Source organism: Rattus norvegicus, chromosome 4 (assembly GCF_036323735.1).
Source record: "Rattus norvegicus strain BN/NHsdMcwi chromosome 4, GRCr8, whole genome shotgun sequence".
In the NCBI taxonomy this organism is placed as follows: domain Eukaryota; kingdom Metazoa; phylum Chordata; class Mammalia; order Rodentia; family Muridae; genus Rattus; species Rattus norvegicus.
Window position 1 is genome coordinate 488391 of NC_086022.1, and position 22300 is coordinate 510690.

General features: G+C 42.9%; 1 non-coding gene and 2 pseudogenes across 1 annotated transcript; 1 reads left to right on the forward strand and 2 right to left on the reverse strand.

Annotated features, from left to right (window-relative positions):
• The first annotated feature begins 2074 nt into the window (after positions 1–2074).
• On the forward strand, positions 2075–3011 carry Ube2v1-ps18 (ubiquitin conjugating enzyme E2 V1, pseudogene 18; annotated as a pseudogene).
• Positions 3012–13371: 10360 nt separating this feature from the next.
• Positions 13372–13524, reverse strand: LOC120102591 (5.8S ribosomal RNA). The gene has a single exon (XR_005504226.1). It is a non-coding gene; the product is annotated as a 5.8S ribosomal RNA (ribosomal RNA).
• Positions 13525–21079: 7555 nt separating this feature from the next.
• Positions 21080–22300, reverse strand: part of LOC120102190 (uncharacterized) — a 40976-nt pseudogene continuing 39755 nt past the window's right edge.

A 22300-nucleotide genomic window follows, 5' to 3' on the forward strand; every position in this document is an offset into this window, starting at 1 on the left:
AATGGGTCATTATCTATGGATTCCTATGTTTAAAGTGAGGGTGTTAAGCTTGTTCTGCAAGTCCTTTTTCCCTCTTGCTGGCCCAACATAATAGTCAAAATTTAAATGAATTTCTTATAAGCAATTGATGAAGGTTATTTACTCATCATGAAGTTAGAAGTTCATATTGAAGCTCAGCAAGCCTCTGGAGTGACAATTCCATTTTATGTCAGCATAGGAGACTTGGATATCATTTGATAAGGGCTTATGACTAGTTATATTAATATTCATAGAATGACCAAATTGTTTGATCCTTGAAGAAGTCACCATTAAATTGGAAGACAAAGAACAAGAGCCAAATAAGTACAACAGCTACTGAGATGCACTCACTGACTGAGCTGAGTCTGAGCAAACATCAAAGAAACAGTGAGCTGTACTGTAGCCTACGTAATGATACAAGCAAAAGCACTAAAATTCCTTGAATGAGGCATATAGGTATGGGAAAAGCACTTCAACCTGGGTCTTCACTTGACTTAGGCTGCATAAAAATCTACCTTCCAGAAATATACCTAACAATGAAGTTGCTCACCTCATCTCACCTGCATGAAGCTGTATACGTATCAAACAATGGACTAAGACTCCCTGCACATAACATTGTTTATAAACTTCTCTTTCATGATCAACTTCCATTCAAAAGTATTCAAGAGCATATCCAGATACTGGAGGGAGAAATCTGTTTCAACTGGCCTGAGACAGTTTAGAATATATACTCAGTAAGTCGTATTGAATCCTCTGGAACAACTTTCAAGGGAAACATCCTGTTTAATGTCATATACCTAGTGATAATGAATATGCATTTGATTAAATCAAATGCATCATGGTAACTGATGTTCACAGTTAATTAAGGCTTGCCTAATCAAAAAAAAAGCCAATCAAAACAGAAATATCGACACTGAACTCTGAGTAAACAATTCCTCCTTCTCAAGAGGTCCACAAATTAAAGCTACACTGAATACCAGTGTTTCTCACTTTGCTTTTGAATAAAGTTTCTTTGTCACCTTGCTCTCTGTGACTTCTTGTAATAAGATGAAAACATCCTGGAAACAACTCACCTAGACAGTAACCTCAGATAAAACTGATAAGCATCTTCTTCAAATAATGACACGAATTATGGAAGCTCCAAAAGAATTCTCCTGTTACTTTCTTGTAAGAACTTCTAAGAATGACACAAGCCATGTCTAATCCCATGCCTATTCAAAGAAATCAGAAGTTATAAAAAAAATTCACCCTAGTGTTGTTTTTTGTACCAATTTCAACTTTAAGATATTAAGTACAATCACATTGGAATTCCTTTTTTCACAGAAGTTTTGATAATGTCACCTACAATTAAGCAAGAGGAGAATCCTTAATGAATTTCTCTAAAATACATTTGCATGATAGATAAAATATTAACTCTAGAATGAGAATATTAGAAAAATGGTTGTTTCTGTGTTACTGCATTGAAAATGTAATTTATACCCCTTTGTCATTTTCAAAATGCAGATGTTTATAGTATACATATTAGATTATGTGGACTATTAATAATAATAAAAGTTTCTAACAATAATTGAAGAACAGAGCCAGTACTTTGAGACAATAATGCTTCTGTCACCTTTAATGTATAAAGTTTTTGCTATAGGTACACAATGATTCCTACATATGAAAGTCTAAATGCTCTACAGCTCATGCTTTCTGGTTTCAAGAAGTGAAAACTTGAGTAATAGCTTTTAACTTCAAAATCAAAATGAAAACAAAATGCATGAACAGAAAGAACAGAAGGAAAATAAAAGAAGGGAAGAAAGAAAGCATGGAAGGAAGGAAGGAAGGAAGGAAGGGAACAAGGAAGAAACAGGAAGAGATTTGGTAAGTTGCTCAATTGACAGGCTACATGCCAGTATGTAAGACACCCTTGGATGAGTTCCAAAACTGTACAAGATCAGGCATGGTTGTTCGTATCTACAATTTATTGGTGAATATCAGACATTCAAAGTCATCACTGGATATATAGTGAGCTTCAGGCAAGTCTGGGTTTTATGAGACCCTGTGGTAAAAAGAGAGAGAGAGAGAGAGAGAGAGAGAGAGAGAGAGAGAGAGAGAGAGAGAGAGAGAGAGAGAGAGAGGGAAGGAGCTAGGGACATAGGGGTAGAGGAAGAAAGGAAGGACTGACTTCGAGCGATAGCAACGCAAGATGGCAGCCACCACAGGCTCGGGAGTAAAAGTCCTTCGAGATTTCTGACTGTTGGAAGAGCTGGAAGAAGGCCAGAAAGGAGTAGGCGACAGCACAGTTAGCTAGGGTCTGGAGGATGATGAGGACATGACACTCACAAGATAGACAGGCATGATAATTGGGCCTCCACGAACAATTTATGAAAACCGAATATGCAGCCTTAAGATAGAGTGTGGGCCACTCTAGTATCCAGAAGCATCCCAGTCTGTGAGATTTGTAACAAGAGTCAATATGAACGGCGTGAGCAGTTCCAATGGAGTGGTGGATCCACGAGCCATGGCAGTGCTGGCAAAGTGACAGAATTCCCACAGCCTCAAAGTCATCCTGCAGGAACTGAGGCACTTGATGATGTCAAAAGAGAACATGAAGCTGCCACAGCCACCAGAAGGACAGTGTTACAGCCATTAGTCACCAAGGCCCCGGCCTCCCTTCCCCATCCAACCCAAGTCTTCATTTTCCATAGTAGTGAATTTTCTAGATCCATCTGTAGACCTCAAAGTACTGGAGAGGAAGCCCCATTTAGACTTCATTCTGAGACACTGCTCTGATACTAACTTCTTGTCCATTTGAAATACCTAAGTTGTGCTGTGTAACATCATCTGTCGAGTATAACTGCTGTCTGCCTGGTTGAACTTATGGGATCAATAAGGTGTGTTGAAATCGGTTTCCTTTGGGAGTGGTGGGCACAGCTAACGCAACTGTGGACAGACACGTCTCACACAATCACCTGCTGCTGGCACTTGGCCTGGGTATGCCTTTGCCCGCCCCGCCCTCTGCCACAACTGTGTGGTGGCCCATAGAATAGATGGGGAGGTTTCAGGTAGCAGCTGTGGGACTGATCACCACTAGGCTTGGGGTGCTCTGGCTGTACCCATGCTTTCTTAAGTCTTAAGTGATTGCCCCATCCAAGCCATGGCCCCACTCCTCCACTCCCACCCTTGGTCAAAGCTTAAATTGTAACCTCCCCTCCCCTGAAACTGGCTGCGGGTGAGGAATTCAGAGCTTCCAGTCTCCCCACCTTTATCAAGAGGTGCTGCTTTCCCCTCCTCAAGTCCCTTGTTGCCCATCACCACCCAACAATTGCTGTGGCCAGAAGCCATCAGATGAGGTTGAAAAAGCCTGGCCTCCCTCCCTTAGCTCTGGACCACACTTGTTCACCTGCCACCAGCCTGGGAAGGGAGCTCTGGGTCCGAGGCCCTGCCACCACCATCAGCTCTTGAGTTTTGAGCTCAGGTCTAGAGGTGAACAGAGCAGTCACAGGGCGACTCAGACGGGCCACCACTCAGGGTCCTTGGATATATGCCTAGAGAAAGGCCATGTGGAGAGTCCTCGGTGCACAGGTTCTGAGTTGGTTCCTTTTTTCATAATTGCTTTGTTTTTACACGATGAAGAGGTTTCAACAGGGCTCTCAGTCACCGTGACCACCCATCGGGTCTGGAGTGGAGTCTGACAGATGAAGCATGAGGCCCTGACTCTGCCAACTCGGGTTTCAGTGTTGCTCCTCAGACCCTGGGGAGGGACCCAGAGGAGCTCTGTGTCACCATGTTCACAGATCGTTTGCAGATAGGTGGGCCTGGCTCCTGGCTCATTGACAAGCTCCCCACTCTGTTCAGGACCACTAAATGTTGAAATGTGGATGCATACTGAAATAAAGGCAATTGGAGGTGTTGCAAAGGAAAAAAAAAAGACTGAGCAAATGAAACACTGGTGATTCTTTCTTAGTCCATTCAAGCCTCATTAAGTTTCAAATTTTTCAAACTAACCATATGTACAGCAAAATTCAAAAAGACAATGATAATAACCACATGGCAGTCACCTGGGGAGGGAATTTGCTCACAGTGGTAGAATGTAAATGAGCTGAGTTGATAGTATAAGAATAACGCAAATCCTCAACTGATTGATTTGAAGTATCTTTTCCCACATATGAGCTTACTTTAATGAGAGGAATGGTGGACATGTCAACCTTTAATGAAGTACAATTTTTTAAGCCTTCTCTATTCCTATTTTCAGTCATGGTGACTTCATGCAGGATTTTCTGATAGTATATATCAGTATGATATCATCTTACTAAAATCAATAGGAAATACAGTCCAAATTTTTGAATCCCAATTAATTAAAGATGAATATTTACACAAAATTGTTTGTATCAAATTCGACAAAGTTGTTTTCGTGAATAAGAAAGGTACACAGAACTAAACCCTTAACAAAAATTAAAATCAGGACCTATAGAAAAGGCTCATGGGTTTTCCTTGGTCTCTAGTAGAGAACCTAAGTTCAGTGTCCAGTATCTATACTTGCTGGGTCATTACTACTTGTCAATTGAGCTCTGGAAATTGGGTACCCTCTCCTACATTTTGCAAGTACCTGTACTCATTTGTGCACACATGTACAGATGCATGAAGCAAATATTTAAAACCACTTTTAATATGAAAAACTAAAAAAAGTCAAAAAGAAAATGAAGGACAAAGAACAATGATTTGAATATAAGTCATGTTAATACTGTACATATCTATAAAAAAAGTCATTTAACATAACCTTGAAACAGCATAATTCAGATAGTTAAAATGCAGTCCCACACTCCTACAGAGTATTTAATATCAAATTATTCTCTGTAGTTATTCAAATCAATATTCAAATCAATAATTTCTACAGGTGCATTTAATAGTCTTTGTTCATTAAACTAATCAAAATCTATGTTGTAGTTATTTGAAGAGAAAGAATTTTACGAATCACGTGATATCAACTGAATAACTATGAAAATTATGTATGCAAACTTTACAGAACTTAGTTTCAACACGAAAGTATAAATTTACAATTTAATAAACAAGGAACTAATTGATCAACCAAATGTTAATAACTAAAATTCATCTATGTATGCAATAGAAAATAATATTTGAGATATAAAATTAAACTTGTGTTAGTAAAATAATGCATAAGTTATTTTACTTAAAGTCTGACTTAATCATTTGCTGACTTAGTTGTTCCCCATGTACAACCACCTGTACCCAGGACTGCAAATTATAAATATGATTCTACTATTTCTAATAAAGAGCAAATAAATTTCAAGCAATCATCACAAAAATGTTTACTAACAGCAATCACATTCAAATCAGACAAACAAAAAATAAATTGAACACCATGTGCTCCAGCTGTATATCCTGTGAACATAATCCCAAGACACCAAATTACTACAGAGGTACTTTTACAGTTTCACCCATTGTTGTTTAGTTCCCAGCAGGGAGGAAATGCAATTCATATGAATGAATCCTCTGACTGCTCTGCTTTTCCTATCAGTTATTTTGCTATGCTGCCACTATGCCATCCTCATCGTGCAATCCTAGATAGCACAGTGATCTATGACTCCAAGATATAATGTTTGACTATGTAATTGCAAATATTGGAAGAGAAATGAAGTCTTAAATACTGCTATATATTTATTTAAATGTCCCTGTTTGTTTTATTCCAGAGACTGTGCTGCAAAAGGTATATACACACTTCTCCCTCATTTCCTCTGCTGAAGGCTATGTGGCTCAGTTTTAATTCTCATGTGATAAAGTATCACATTCTCTATACTATTTCAAGATATGTATCTCTCTTATTCTTTTCTATTTAAAGAGTCTAAACTGTCCTTATATCAAACTATGCTGTTTATATAACAGGCAAACCTCAAAATATCAACTGTGCTTCACAAGGTAAGTATGCAAAATACGGTTTTATAGAATCCCTTGAAATGCATCTACTCCTATTTTTATTTTCTGCTCTATTCAGGTGTCTTTTATAATATCCACCTGCTTGTTACCTATGGAAAATTACAAACAAAAGCAAAAAAAGAAAACAATTCAGGTCTGTTATCAAATCTTAAGCAAACATTCATCCCTCTAGGACTGGGAAATTGCTCAGAGGGTAGAAACATATGGACCTGGGTGTGAATATTCAGCATGTATACATAATGCCAGGCATAGGGGATAGCTACACATAACTATTACCTCTGAATCCTGAGGCCTCGCTGACCAGTTCTCCAATCCCACACTGAATTTCTAGTTCAACAAGAGAACTTATGTCAAGAACAGTGAACAGCACTAAAGAAGACGCTTGAAATCCTTCTCAGAACTCCAAAAACACATGCACAGATGGGTGAAGCCACACACTTACAGGCATGCACCACACACTCACATCCACCAACATTCTTACAACACACAACACCACAGATACATAGAGAATGGTTAAGGGACTGCAGGATAATTCTTAATTTGCTGTTGTCACCCAGTATGTATCTTAGATACTGATAATAACCAAGAAAAGATTAAGCTGGAAGAGAGTTTATCCATAGTTTTAACTTTTGCTATAGTTAATTTAATTAAATGCTTTCGTAATTTTACACAAAATATTATATCCAGATTTATGGGATTGTAGAATCACCCAGAACAAAAACTTTTGAGCATGTCTGAGAGACATCAGACTGGAAGAGTTCTAGTGCAAAGGCCCTCCAGCCAGAAGCTGGAACCCAGATGTCCTTCAACAGAGGAATGGATACAGAAAATGTGGCATATTTACACCATGAAGTACTACTCAACTTTCCAAAACAATGACTTCATGAAATTCCTAGGCAAATGGATAGAACTAGGAAATACCATCCTGAGTGAATTAACACAGTTAGTAGATACTAGTCCAAAGCTTGGAATACCCAAGATACAATTCATAGACCATATGATGCTCAAGAAGGAGGAAGAACAAAATGTGTACACTTCAGTCCTTCCTAGAAGGGGGAACAAAATACTCAAGAGGGAGGGGAATATCGGGACACAGAGTGGAGCAGAGACTCAAGGAAAGGCCATCTAGATGCTGCCCCATCTGGGGATCTATCACATATGCAGCCACCAAACCTAGTCAGTATTGCTGATGCCAAGAAGTCCTTATTGATGGGAGCTTGATGTGGATGTCTCCTTGCTGCCAGAACCTCACTGATATAGACAAGCATGCTTGAAGCTAACCATCGGACTCCATAGGGACTCCAATGAAGGAGTGAAGGAAGACTGAAATGGCTTGCAAACCCATAGGAAGAACAACAATATCAACCAACTAGACTCACCAGTGCTCCCAGGGATTAAACTACTAACCAAATAGTACTCATGAAAAAGCCTAATGCTTCAGTTGCATATGGAGCAGAGGATGGCATTGTCTGGCATCAATAGGAGGAGAAGCCCTTGGTCCTATGAATGTTCCTTTCTCCAGTGCAGGGGAATGGTATGCTATTGAGGTGCGAGTGGGTGGATGGGAGGAAAAGCATCCTCATGGAAGCAGGGGATGGGTTGTGGGAGAGTGGGTAACTGGGCAAGGGAATAACATTTGCAGTGTAAATATATAAAATATCAAGTTAAAAAATGTTACCACTGCTCTTAATAACCCTATATAAGTTTTTAAAATCCACTTGCCAAATTTCTTACTAATGCTGTTTTGTGTTCACACATGGACTATGATGGATTAACACCATATCTTCTCAATATTAGACATAACATCTGAATATGTGATTATTTATATCCATTTTTTGTTCAAGAAGAATCCGATGCCAAAGAAAATTTCCTCTTTTTCATTAGCATGGAAATTATATTCAAAATAAGCTAATAAAATAAAGGATACCTGAGTGTATACACATTCACATACATATTCATATATATGAATATGTGTGTATATATGTATACATGATGTAGGCCTCCTTCACAGGGCATCTAGGCCTTAACAGTTCCCTCAGGCCTACACATTGCATCTAGGCCTTCATGTTTTCCCTTGACCTTTAACAGACAGCAGCTTTGCCCTCTGAGCCATCAGTCTACCAAGGAATTCATAGAGAAACCCTGTCTGAAAAACTAGGGGAGGGAGACAAACAGATTAACAGATTGATTGCTCTCTCTCTCTCTCTCTCTCTCTCTCTCTCTCTCTCTCTCTCTCTCTCTCTCTCTGTGTGTGTGTGTGTGTGTGTGTGTGTGTGTGTGTGTGTGTATTCAACTGAGGAGGCACTGGCAAATAAATGTTTGCCCCTCCTCTGTAAGCCAGGCCACCCCAATACTGCTTTTCCTTTTCCTTAGTTTGTTTGGTTTATTCCAAGTTAATTGTATCTGTTTCTTTAATTTCCTCTTCATTTCTTTAGTTGAGTCAGGGGTCTTTGCACATAAGCCCTGGAAATCAGTACCTGGATCAGGTCTGCAGCCTGCTCACAGGGTTCTACCCACCTCCACCACTCAAGTGATGCAATAAAAGACATGCAGCACCGCACCTGGCTTCTTTTCACTGTACATTTACTTTAGTTCCAATGTTCATTCAGGTCTGAGAGAGGAGGGAGGGAAGGAGGGAAGAGAGACAGAGAGTGACAGAGAAACAGTGACAGAGAGGGAGAATTGTAGGTTATTGTTCCATCGCTTCAATCACTGTCTGTTGTTAGCCATCTTGGCAACCATGCCCCGAAACCCTACCTTGGGTAAGATCAAGCATAATGGCAGCAACCATATAACTCCTGCTTAGTCGCACTGAACACCCCAGTCATCACTACCTGTGGAGAATTGTAAGGGGGCTCCTCTGATCTAGAGAGTAGTACCATTGAATGAAATGAGAAGCACAACAAGCATTATTTGTTTTGAAATATAAGACGTGGAAAGAACTATATGTGTGGATTTACTGACAGAAAGACAGAGAGACAGAGAGACAGACAGACAGACAGGATGGACAAGACAGAACAGGACAGGACAGGAGAAAAAAAACAAAAACACAAACAAAAAGTCAAACTGGAAGTCCGGTTCCAAATAGTCTCTGTCTGCACTGTCGCTCTAGAGTTGGTGGTCCAGCTTATAAAAGCTTATACATGGATGGTTTTGGGAAATGCTGCTGGGTGTTCGGTTCAGGTCCAAGAATATTGCGGGTAACTAGACAACAAAGAAAGCAGTTAGACTGACTTCTACAGTGTATGGTTTCTGAGTGTGTTATCACACAGAAGAACCTAACAGGATATGTAATGAATTCCGGCAGTAACAGCAGAAACAACTAATGAGAAAGTGTCCTTATAATATTAGTAACTGCAACAAAATGGCAGACTAGCTAGGTAACAGTTACCTAGCCATTAACTAATCTGACATAGGCCTTCTTCACATTGCATCTAGATAGGCCTTCCTATCTTCCTCTCCAGTGCTGAGACCAAAGTGAGATCAAACTCATGCATCACCATGGGTGCCTTCCTTTTCATTTTTTTCTTTCATCCTAGGAAGTGTGTAGGTGTGTGTGTGTGTGTGTGTGTGTGTGTGTGTGTGTGTGTGTGCGCGCGTGTGTGTGTGTGTGTGTGTGTGTAGATAGAGAGAGAGAGAGGGAGAGGGAGAAGGAGAGGGAGAGGGGCAGAGGGAGAGAGAGTGCTCTAGAGAGAGAGAGAGAGAGAGAGAGAGAGAGAGAGAGAGTTTAAAATCAGCACTCAAGACTTTTTTTCTTCATATCCCTATCCAAATCCCCCCAAACCAGTAGTAAAGCCACCAGCACCAGAGACAGAGGAAGATGAAATCTCTAGTCTGAAAAACTAGAGGAGGGAGATAAACAGATCTCTCTCTCTCTCTCTCTCTCTCTCTCTCTCTCTCTCTCTCTCTCTCTCTCTCCTCTCTCTCTTCCTCATAATTTGTTAAAGTGTTCCCTTTGTGCTGTGTGGATTCTACTTTATTAAGCAAGTTTCACATCTTACTAGCTCCAAAGAGGAGTCAACAGTGTCTTGGCGTGCAGGCAGTTGTTGCCTTCTTTAAATATTTTTTGGCGTGTTTGTTTGTTTGTTTGTTTGTTTGTTTGTTTCAAAACCCAGGGCCTGCCTTTGTTCAACAGATCCAAACCCAGTTCTCCAAGGGAAAAATGGAGTCAAATCTGAAGTCACTGGCATTTAAGTCATCTGCCATTGACAGTCATAGGAGATGGGAATATTGTGCTTTCTCCAATGGAGATTCACCTGGGTATGCATCAACCACATATAAGGGCAGGCCTGGGGTAGAACAGGGTGGTGGATGGGGAGGAAGGATCTGGCAAGAGCTCTGCGATGGGAAACTATGATCAGAATGTCGCACAGAAAACAAAATTTGTACTTTAAAAAAAAAAAAAAAGCTACCGATATCTATCCAAAAAGGAAAGGAAAAAAAAACCGACAGCAGAACTTTACTAACTACAAATGTTCCATCTCCCTGTATCCAACCACTCCACTCCCAGATAGGTAGATGATAGTTTGCACTTCTGTCCCAATTGTGCTATCGAGATTAATAAAAGGGAAACCACCTCTGTGGTTATGTTTTACACACACGAAATAAAATAAAAGGAGTGGATAGACGTGCCTGGCATTTTTAAGATGCTCAATTTCTTTGCAAGCTTCATTTTGTTTCATTCTTTTAAAGGTTTATTTATTTATTTTCATTTATATGGGTATACTAAAGCCCTTTTCATATACACACGGCAGTAGAGTACATGGGATATCCCTTTGCAGAAGGTTGTGAGCCACTATATGGTTTCTGTGGAATGAAACTCAGGACCTCTGGAAGAACAGAGCAGTGAGTGCTCTTAACCTCGGAGCCATCTCTCCAGCCCTTCACAAGCTTTATTTAACTAAACATTAAACATGAATCAGAAATGCCAAATCTTGTAAATATGGTCCAGATTCAGCCTTACTTAGAAATCCAGAGCTGGCAGGGCGAGGCTGGGAGTGAGCAAAGGGAGTCTTCCTCTTTCCCTGAGGGTGTGCTATCAATTCCATTACCATTTCCAAACAGCTGGGTGTGAGTCTAACTAAGGTTTTCTTCAGTCATTTGTCATTAGCCAGAGCACTAAAGGACAGCAAGGGTCAGACATTCACACTGAAATCATCACTCACTGATTTCAGGCAGAAAACTTGCCCCCCCTAAAGAGGCACCGCCTGGCTCAGCGCTGAAGCAAAGCATGCTAGGGCAGCAGCTGGGACAGTCCTTCAGGGACATGCATATTCTCCAGCCCCACCCCACCCCACCCCACCCCCTCTCAGCTAGCTCCTGTCCACCCCTCCCCCTTCCCCCACATACAGGGAGGAGGCCTTGTGTGTGTGGAGGGGGGAGATGGAAGTATCTCTTGAGAGAGGGTTCGGGTCTCCCAAACAAATAAATAACTAGAATCTTCATTTATTTACTTCATTTCATCGAGCATACCGTGGAAGAGGGAAAAGGAACAGGGAAACTAGGCCAACTGGTAGAGCTCCTTTCATTTTGTTTCAAAAAGGAAAAGCCAAAGAAACAACACTCCCTGGTTTTCGTGAAAGGAACATAATGGGAAAAGTTGAAACTTAATACTTTGGCTTTTAATAAAAGGGCCAACAGATCTACCTCCTATTTGGTAAAAAAGAGGATAAAAAAACCACAAAAACGTTCTGTCAGCCAACTTCCCTTTAAACAGGAAGACTGTTTTTTTTAAACATCATTTTAAATACTTAAATATGTATTTGTGTGTGTGTGTGTGTGTGTGTGTGTGTGTGTGTGTGTGTGTGTGTGTCAGTCTGTCTGTCAGTGTCTTCTGTATGGAGAGGAGGTGCTGTAACACTCGGGACAGGGTGGTCTGGGGCCCCCAGGTGATACCGCGCCGCACCACCCTCCCCCCCAGTCACCTTCCCCGTAGGGCCTTCCCAGCGGTCCCTTAGCCGGTTTAGGCACACCGCCTTGGTGGAAGGGCGCCTGGCTGCGGCCCGTCGCCGAACATGGGGGGAGGGGCGGTCACCCACCAATCCCACCCCCCCCCCCCCCGGCAGCACCTGCGCACCCGCGCCCGCCGCCTGAGCGCCCGCCGACCACCCTGTTGGGAGGAACGGGGACAGCGACGGCAGGACGCTTGGCGGGGGGGAGAAAAACGCGCAGGTGGAGGGGTCGGGAGGAACGGGAAGTGGGAAAGATCCGCCGGGATCACCCACACAGCCGAATGCCCGTCTCTGGGTTGAATCCTCTGGGCGGACTGCGCTGACCACACCTGTTTACCTCTTAACGGTTTCACGCCCTCTTGAACTCTCTTCAAAGTTCTTTTCAACTTTTCCTTACTGTACTTGTTGGCTTTCGGTCTCGTGCCGGTATTTGGCCTTAAATGGAGTTTACCACCCACTTTGGGCTGCATTCCCAAGCAACCCGACTCCAGGAAGATCTGGGCCCGGCAAACCTGGGCCCGCTACCGGCCTCACACCATCCAAGGGCTCGACCTTGATCAGATGGACTTGGGCCCCCACGAGCACTGCCGGGGAGTGGGTCTTCCATACGCCACATTTCACGCGCCACGGCACGCGACGGGGATTCGGCACTGGGCTCTTCCCTGTTCACTCGCTATTACTGAGGGAATCCTGGTTAGTTTCTTTTCCTCTGCTGAGTAATATGCTTAAATTCAGCGGGTCGCCACGTCTGATCTGAGGTCGCGGTTGAGAGGGGAAGGAGGAAAGGAGGGCGCGCGTGGCCGCGGGCGGACGGACGGAGAGGAGAGCATGAGGGTGCCGGGGTCCCAGGCCGGGGCCTGCGACCTCTCTACCCCGGCCAGCTCCCACATCCCGGGGACAAGTCCCGTCAGCGCACGGACGCCGCAGCGTCACGCCAGCTGGCGCCCGAGCGGACGGGCCCCACAAGAGGGAGGGGGGGAGGAGAGGTACCTGAGACCAGCCCCGGCGGGTGCGTTATCCCCCATCCCCAATCCGACTCTGGCAGGGCAATGGTGGGTGCGTGGCAGCGGCAAATGCACGGACCCAGTGGGCGGGGCCCGCCTCCCACCAGACAGGAGGCGGGATGACCGACCCGGGCAACATGGCCCCTCTCGCGCCCAGGCACCTGACCAGCCCCCGCTGATGTGTCCCCACGATGGGGAGAGCAGGCGAGGACGGGAGCGAGAGCGCCGGAATGAGCAGGAATGAGCCACGAGAAGGGTGGCCAGCCCGCGGCGCCGGTGGACAGGGAGATCTAGGCCCACGCAGACCCACCGGGCGTGGACGACCGCCAGACGCCACCCAGTCTGAACTTCAGGAGACGGAGGGCCGAGGGGAGAGGCCCTGCGAGCAGAGTCCCAGCCGCGCGACGCCCCCCACCAAGGCAACGAAACTACAGGGGGCGTGGCAGCGATTGATCCTCAAAGGCCTCTCAGACAGGTGTAGCCCCAGGAGGAACCCGGGGCCTCAAGTGCGTTCATAGTGTCCATGATCAACGTGTCCTGCAATTCACATTAATTCTCGCAGCTAGCTGCGTTCTTCATCGACGCATAGGCCAAGTGATCCACCGCTAAGAGTTGTATCGGTATCTGGGGTGTGAGCGGACTCGTATGGGTGCTAACAAGAGCACCAGCTCCCCCGCACCCCCTGCTGAACCGGAAGAGAGGGGCCAACGGCGAGGTGGCTCCACCTCAGGCCGGCCAGTGGGAAACTAAAGAATACATGTGAAAAAAAAAGACAGGGTCGGGAACGGAAAGGAGGGACACACAGGACAAGGGACGCCGTGAACCCAGCACCCGGCAGCGGCCAGCCAATGGGCGGACAAGTCGGGCTCTCGGGCCCGGACCCCACGGGCGCCCAGAGGGGGACCGCGACACGGCCCCCCGACCACCGCCTCTGGAAGGGCCGGCGGCCGGAGGGGGCCCGCTGAGTCTCAGGGAGCACCAGGTGGAGGGAGGAAACGGGAATCCCTCCTGCGGACTACCGATGGGCAGTAGGGCGACCCCCTCCCCTGGGGTCTTTAAACTTTCGCGCCGGAACAGGACAGCTAGGTACCCGGACAGGAGCGGGGCGGACACGCGAGGCCCAGAAGGCGGGGCGGGCTGCGAGAGCCCACCCGTGGCACAGGCACCCCCTGCATGCGACAGAGACACCCCGGCACCTTCAGAGCGGGAGAGCTGTGGCAGAGGTGGGGCAGGTGCCATGAGGAGAGGGAGCGGGTCCCGGCCACCGTGTACTGCGCCCCCCACCCCCCCACCCCCCACCCCCCACCCCCCGTGCACACGAGATGAGATCATGAGCCGGTTCAGAAAGAGGCAGAATGACCTCGGTATGCCGAGGGCCTTGGCTGGCCAGCAGGCAAGGGAGGTGCCGGCGGCGGAGGCAGCAGTGGTGGAGGCAGAGGCAGGTGCACGGAGGCAAGGACATAGGCAGAAGAGCAAGGGAGAGAGAGAGAATTGAGGAGGTCCCTCAACGGACCATACATGACACCCTCCCCACACCTCTCCTTAACGACCCCCGGCTTTCCCGAAATGCTCACTTGGCCGGCGGCCACGGCACATGCCACGAATGCGACCGGGACCCGGGGACGCGTCTCCCGGTGAGAGGAGGGACTTACACAGGCCCGAGAAAGGACCAGACACCCCCTCGGCCTTCTCCATTAATGATCCTTCCACCGGTTCACCTACAGAAACCTTGTTATGATTTTTACTTCCTCTAGATAGTCAAGTTCGACCTTCTTCTCAGCCCTCCGACAGGGCCATGGGCTGATCAGGCCTCAATAAACCATTCAATCTGTAGTAGGGAAGGGTGGTGTGTACAAAGGGCAGGGCTTATGACCGGCACTTACTGGGAATTCCTCGTTCATGGAGAATAAATGCAATCCCCGATGTCCATCACGAATGAGGTTCAGTGGGTTACCCGCGCCTGCCTTTGTAGGGTAGGCACACACTGAGCCAGTCAGTGTGGCGCTAATGCAGCCCCAGACATCTAAGGGCATCACAGACCTGTTATTGCTCAACCTCCGGTGGCTGAATGCCACTTGTCCCTCTAAGAAGTTGGGGGACGCCGACCTCTCAGGGGGTCGTGTAACTAGTTAGCATGCCAGAGTCTAGTTCGTTATTGGAATTAACCAGACATATCTATCGCTCCACCATCTAAGAATGGCCATGCACCACCACCCACAGAATCGAGAAAGAGCTATCAATCTATCAATCCTGTCTGTGTCCAGGCCTGGTTAGGATTCCTGTGTTGAGTGAAATTAAGCTGCAGGCTCCACTCCTGGTCATGCCCTTCAGTCAATTCCGTTAAGTTTCAGCTTTGCAACCATACTCCCCCCGGAACCCAAAGACTTTGGTTTCCCAGAAGCTGCTTGACTATCTTGGGAATAACACCGCCGCATCACCAGTTGGCATCTGTTTAGTTATGTACCCCCATTTGTTTTTCGTTTTCTTTCTCCATTTCTCTTTCTTTTCCTTTCATTGGGGGAGGGGATTTTTTAATTCACATTTTAAATATGATTTTCCTGATTTGCCCTCTAGAAACCGGCTATTATGTCCCCTCATGCCTCCTGTTCTGAGGGCAGTTCCTCACTCACCCACTCACTCCTTCCAACCTGCCCATTCTGACAGTTCCCTACACTGGGGCATCAAGCCTTGGGCATTTGCTCCCATCGGTGCCTGAAAAGGATATCCTCTGCTTCATATGCAGATGGAGCCATAGGCTCATCCTTGTGTATTCTTTGGATGGTTGTTTAGTCCATGGAAGATCGAGGGCAGGGGTTTGGTTGGTTGATATTGTTCTTTTTATGGGGTGGCAAACCCCTTCAACTACTTCAGTTCTTTCTCTAACTCCACTTTTTGGAACCTTGTTCTCAGCTCAATGGTTGACTGCAAGCATTCTCCCTTCTTCCCTCCCTCTCTTCTCCCCTCTCTCCCCACACCGCTCTATGTTTGTATGTTTGTGTGTTTGTGTGTCTCTGTGTATGTGTGTGTGTCTGTCTGTCTGTCTCCGTCTCTGTCTGTATTCTTTCTAAGTGAATGTCACTTTTCTTTTCTTAGATAAAGTGATGAGATAAGAGTCTTACCCAAGCAATGCAAATACGTCCTTTAGGCTGAGGCCAGAGTATTTTTTCCCTCTGTTCAACTATTTATAGACCTAATAACTAGGACCTTCTAGCCTCCATGTAATCCAACCTTCCAAGCTGACTGATTCAATATGGTTTCTCTTGGCATCTTCATGAGTTGTTCTGCTTGGACTCACATTAACTTGGACAATGTGTTACAATCTTCTGGATCCTTCTAATTCTCCAGCTTTTTCTGTTTTCCCCAGTGAATAGTTTGTTCTCTCAGAACCTGAATCTGTAAAATCATGTCCAGAAAGCTTCCGTAAACACATGCCACACAGCACAACTTCTCTTTCTTGCTCTACTTCTCTCTGTCTTTCTTTTGTCTATTTTTTCTCTCTTTCTCTACTCTTGTGTATTCTCTGATTCCTAAGCTGTTCTCATGTGAATTGGGCATATTTTATCTGTGATACATTCTGCCACTTTTTTCTTTGAATTACTACTTTATCAGGCCCTCAATTATATGACACTTTCAAACATGGCTACTTCCTTATATAAACTAACCTTACAATGTACAATCATTTTGCTAATATTTATCTACCTAGTTCTTACCTGGACCTATTGGTTGTAAAGAATTAACCTTTTAGGATGCCTATATTTATGGCAGAAACTTTCTGACCTGTCATATATGATGTCCTGTGTCTCAAAGATGAGGGTATTAGAATAAAATTATTGTACACATTTTCTAGAAGGTTGAAAGATTCAACTTGAGTCTTATTTTATGATCCCATTAGCAGCCATCAGTCCAAAACACAAAATCACTAAAACAAATCCTAGTTGCATCAGGTAGGGTGGGAAGATATCCCAGTGATTAAGCAGGCAGGAAATGTTAGAGAGACATGGGAAGAAGATTGTTTATTGGTCTATATTTATGGCTTGCTCAGCCTGTGTTTTTATAAAAGCTAGAACAATAAGCCCAGGAGTGGGACAACCTACAGTGAGCTGGGCCCTCCAACAAAATTATTGATCAAGAAAGTGCCCACAGGCTTTTTTATTGGACAATCTTATGAAGAGTTTTTTCTCAGTTAAGATTTCTTCTTCCAAGTTATCTCTAGTTTTATATCACGTTGATAAAAAACCTTCTTATATAGTTTGTAGGTGAGAGTTTGTGGGTGTATATCTCTAAGCTTATGTATTGTAGTGATATCATTAAAAATTTTACAAAAGAATGGCTAATAATAACCTGTGTGTGTGTGTTTCTTTAATCCCGCAGGTTTTCACCCGATTATCGGTACCGTGTCGGTGCTGGCATTGGGCACCGACAGTGTATGTCAGTGAAATTATGTGTGTATATGTGTTTCTGCATGCCCACAGATATTATATGTATCATAATAGGGTATTAAAGAGGACAATGTCGTAATCTAAAGAAATGTTTTAGATTGTAGCACACACCAGTATGAAAACATTCCTTTTTTGGCATGGGATAGCAATTCGGCTTGGAACAATAAATTATGAACATACTAGGAAGAGTGAAATAGCTCAGTAGGTAAAGATATTTGTTGCCAGGGCAGTTAACCTTGGTTTGGTCCTTGGGACATACACAATGGAAGGAGGAAATGAATGCCATAAATTGGACTCCGTCATCCACATGTGTGCAATCACATGCAGAAACAAGCAAATACTCAACTAAAAGAATCAGAAAATTAGAATTCTATAAATATAGGACTTAAAATATATGCATAAATTAAAGTAAGGAAATAGGTTGACGTGAGATATGGTAAGAATTCTGTAAAGCTGATACATACTCAGACTTAGAGAAAGTATCCCTATACATATGTGTGTTCTGTTTCACCCCTTTCTGAAGCAAGAAAAAAATTACATACATGGAATTTCTGCATAGTATTACACAGCAACAGAACATACTATTGAGAATTAAAAGAAGAATACATATATAGTTCCTATGAAGGCAACTTGGTCTTGCAGAGATAAGCTAAACAACTCCTGGATACTATAAGTTCAGACTCATGAACATGTATTACTCAGATTGATGAATCAAAAAACTTAAATATGGGGCATGTAGATTCCAGAGACTTTTCCACAGTGGTATTGTGTAACCAGGGTGACCAGACAATAGCACTTGTATTTGTATCACTTAGATTTATAGGGACCTTTCCTTGCATGGTGGAGGAATAGGCATCTACACTGAAATGTACTATATGTAACTAGAGAAATAAAACAAAATGTTCTCCTTTATAACCAAACCAGGAATACTACTAGGAGATTCCAGGTTTCTTAGTCACATCGTGAAATAGAATCAAGTGACCTTGTTCCAATATGATATTCTTCATTCTTTCTGAGATATGAGGTAGAGGATGAAAGAAAATACCCCAAAACCTGGGTTTAGGGTAATATATTAGTTAAAAATGTCAAGTGTATGAGTCCAAGGGGAGCTGACATCCATCAGGAGTCCTGGAATACTTCCACTGGACTCTCCACAGTGGTTGCCTGTGTAGGATTTAGTTGCTGAATCAGCACTCATTTTTCAAATGTAGAAGACATCAAAATATAGACAAGAGGGATCATCCTCATATTCATTTACAAAGCACCCCCACAAGTTTTCTATTGTCTTACTTGGAAAGGATAAATTTAAAAGAGTAAAACAATATTATTGTACTCAAGGAAAAAGCCTGTGTCAAAGAAACAAAACAACAATTAAAGGCAAAAGTCTATGTTTTTCAATAGAGTGACTATAAGGAAAAGAGGTACACTTTAAGCAGCCATTGTTATCTTCTTCAAATTTTTGGAGCATGGATTTTATAAAATGAGTGATAAGATAGAATAACAATGTAGGGTGAGAAGCTAATTGAGAGAGGAGCAGAAATTAAAATCAAAGCAGCTCAGAGCATCAAAGAAGCCTGTGGTAAAACCAAATCTGCAGCAACACAATTGTAAGCAATACCCATTATGGAAAAGTAAAAGACAATGCAAAAGGCACATTAATGTATATGATGGACACTTGTGTCAACTTGAATTTAGATGCCTCTAAATCTGGAGGGGTTTGTCTCCTATCAAGAAGGCAAAATGTTCCCCTTCAGAAATTTGAAGTAGATTGTATAATTTTACCCTCTTTGTCCTAGTAAAAAAAAAATAAGGCCAGAAAATGAATTAAATTGTAAACGTGTGTATGTGGGGGCTGTGTCTTTATTAAATTATGTGTGAGTATTTGCATGTCTAGGGTTGCCTGTGGAGACTAGAAAAGGAAGAGTATTAGGTCCCTGAAACTGAAATTACCAGTGATTATGAGTCATCTTGTTCTTTGAATCTAACATGGGTCTTCTTCAAAAGTAGTACATGTTCTTACCTTCTCCATCATCTCTCCAGTCTCCTGTAAAAATAAGTTAAAAAAATGATTTCTGTTGCCTAAAGACAAGGAGGCTGAATGAATATAATGATTCTGAGGTTATTTTTAAAGATGAAATTCATTATGATAGACAATGGGCATAATATATCTAAAACTAAAAAAAGATAAAGTGCAAACAATAAGGAACAGTGTGCTGTATGAGAGATGTTGCAGGGTAAAAAATGGCATGAAACTTTCTAAAGAGGCTTGAGTCTGCTTATAAGGTCGCAGTACTTTGTGTGTACATGTTTATGTGGGGGTACATATGTCTGCAGGTGCATGTCCACAGGTGTGAATAAGGAGGTCAAAGGTCAATGGATATCATTCTCAGTCACTCTCTACTGTATTGATTTTCTGACATGGTCTCAAGCTGACCATGGAATTACCAATATAGCTAGACTGGGGCTCTGTCAAGCCACAGGGTTTCTTTCTTCTCCATTTCACAGGCACCAGGATGATTAGCTTGGAACACAGTCCCATGACTTTTTACATGTTCTCTGGAGACTGCACTCAGATCCTCATGCATGTATCAGAAATAATTTAGCAGAGTTGCTACCTCTTTCTGGCAGTGGCCATGTAGCTGCTGCAAGGAATAGCATATGAGTGCTTCAGTGACAGGATTCTACTGTGGCAATTCCATAGAAACCACTTCTCAGTTGACAAGGTAAATTTGGTGGCCTTTATATTTAGTACCAAGTTTGCATGCCCTACAAGCTCTCCATTTCTTCATTGTACTGCATATAGTCATTATCAAAATTGTATCACTTCATCAGTCATGGACAAGGCCATCTGGAGTCACACTGACTTACACTGTGGATGATTCTACATTTTTCTGAAAACTCTTTCAAGGGATAAAATGTTCGCCACCTTTTTTTGTATCTATCAATCCTCCAGATGTTACCATAAATCCTGGGAATTTGAGACTTATAATCATATCTTTAGAGAAGTACCCAGTCACACTGAGCAAGTCTGTGTCAGTTGTGGAGAGAGGTAGGTCCTGCTTACAAAACTGTTTTTAAGAAGCTATATCTGATCAGTAGAGACATGGAAAATGCAGAGATTATGTTGGATTGATAGAGACTTGAAAATGGCTCTTAGAATGATTACATCTTACAAAGATCTATATATTAGAAAGATGTCTAGAAGATGTGCTTTGTAAAATGAACTTGTCTGTCTGCAATTAAAAGGGAATTATGATAGGATATAACTAGGTATAGTTTACCAACAAATGTTCAATTAGGCCTCTCACCATGCATAACTATGTAACCATGTTTGCTACCAGACTGGTATGTCTTCATGTTTACAGGACAAGCCTGGCCAGACATCTCTTTTGTCTTGCTGAAATTGTGCTTTTTAATGCAAAATAAGTTTAGGTGGTGACTGATTCAAGGAATGGGAGAAGGAGGAAGGGGAACTATTGGGGGATTTGTGTAAAGATAGAGCTTTTGAAATGTGGATATTATGATTTCTTTTAATAATGTAAGCAATGATATCACTGCTTGGGTAAGCACAATTGTCATTGTATAAATATAGAAGGCTCAAGTTATTTGTGGCCACTTGCCTGAAAATCAAAAGGTGGTCAGTGTCTTCACTTTTGTTAACTCCCCTTCTCCATCTCAGGACCTAAACATTATAGCTAGAACTGGCATTGATATCTTCTTGGTTCCTAAATTTTAATTTTTAAAATTTTTTATTAGATATATTTCTTTACTTACATTTCAAACAATATTCCCCTTCCCAATTTCCTGTATATAAGCCCCCATTCCCTCCCATCCCCCTCCCCTATACAGGTATTCCCCCTATACATCCAGTTTATCCCCCCTCCCCCATATTCCCCTGCACTGGTGGTCAAACCTTGGCAAGACCAGGGGCTTCCCCTTCCCCTGGTGCCCCAACAAGTCTATTCTCTGCTATATATGCGGTTGGAGTCCTGGATTATTCCATGTATAGTCTTTCGGAAGTGGTTTAGGCCCTGGAAGCTCTGTTTGGTTGGCATTGTTGTTTTGATGGGGTTGCATCCTCCTTCAACTGTTTCAATATTTTTTCTAATTCCCTCCAAGGGTGTTGTTCTCAGATCAGTGGTTTGCTGATAGCATTGACTTCTGTATTGGACATGCTCTGGATGTGTCTCTCAGGAGAGATCTATATCCGATTCCTTTCAAGATGCATTTTATAACTTCATCCATCTTATCTAGTATACATATATACTCATACATATACATATATATACATATATATACACATATATACATAAACACATACACACACAAATGAGTATTTACAAACAGATAAGTAAGTTAGAGTACACTATTCTTTGTATTATTTTAGACTATCATATGTATTTGTGACTATGCTCACATAAAGAAAAACTATTATAAGTAACTAAACATCATTTAAAAGATGGTAAGACGTAATACATATCTATATAAGCAATGGAAATGGAGAAAAGTGCACAATTACAGTGTGAAATTATCTCTTTAAATTGTTTTTAATGAGTTTTTAAATAACCATACCACTAACTTTCAATTTAAGTCCCCAGGAATTAAATTCCTAAAGCATATTGTACCATAACTGACATGGATAAATCCTACTTCATAGTAACTAGTAGTTTTTAAATAGGCAAAGACATATTTGTATCCATGAAAATACACAGTTTCAGGTAGCACAATTTAAATTTTCAATCTCCTCCTTCTTCTCCAGCCTGTCAACAGCCTTATTTTCAAATGTTTTCCTATTTCCCATCCTTTCCTTTTCACTTCCTCAGTCAGGTTCTTCCAATGAAATTTAGGTCTTATACGCAGTATTCCTGCTTGGCATAATCTTCTGTGAATATGTAAGAGATATACTCCTTTCCATGGTCCTTCCTCTTATGTTCATTAATGGACCTGGTGA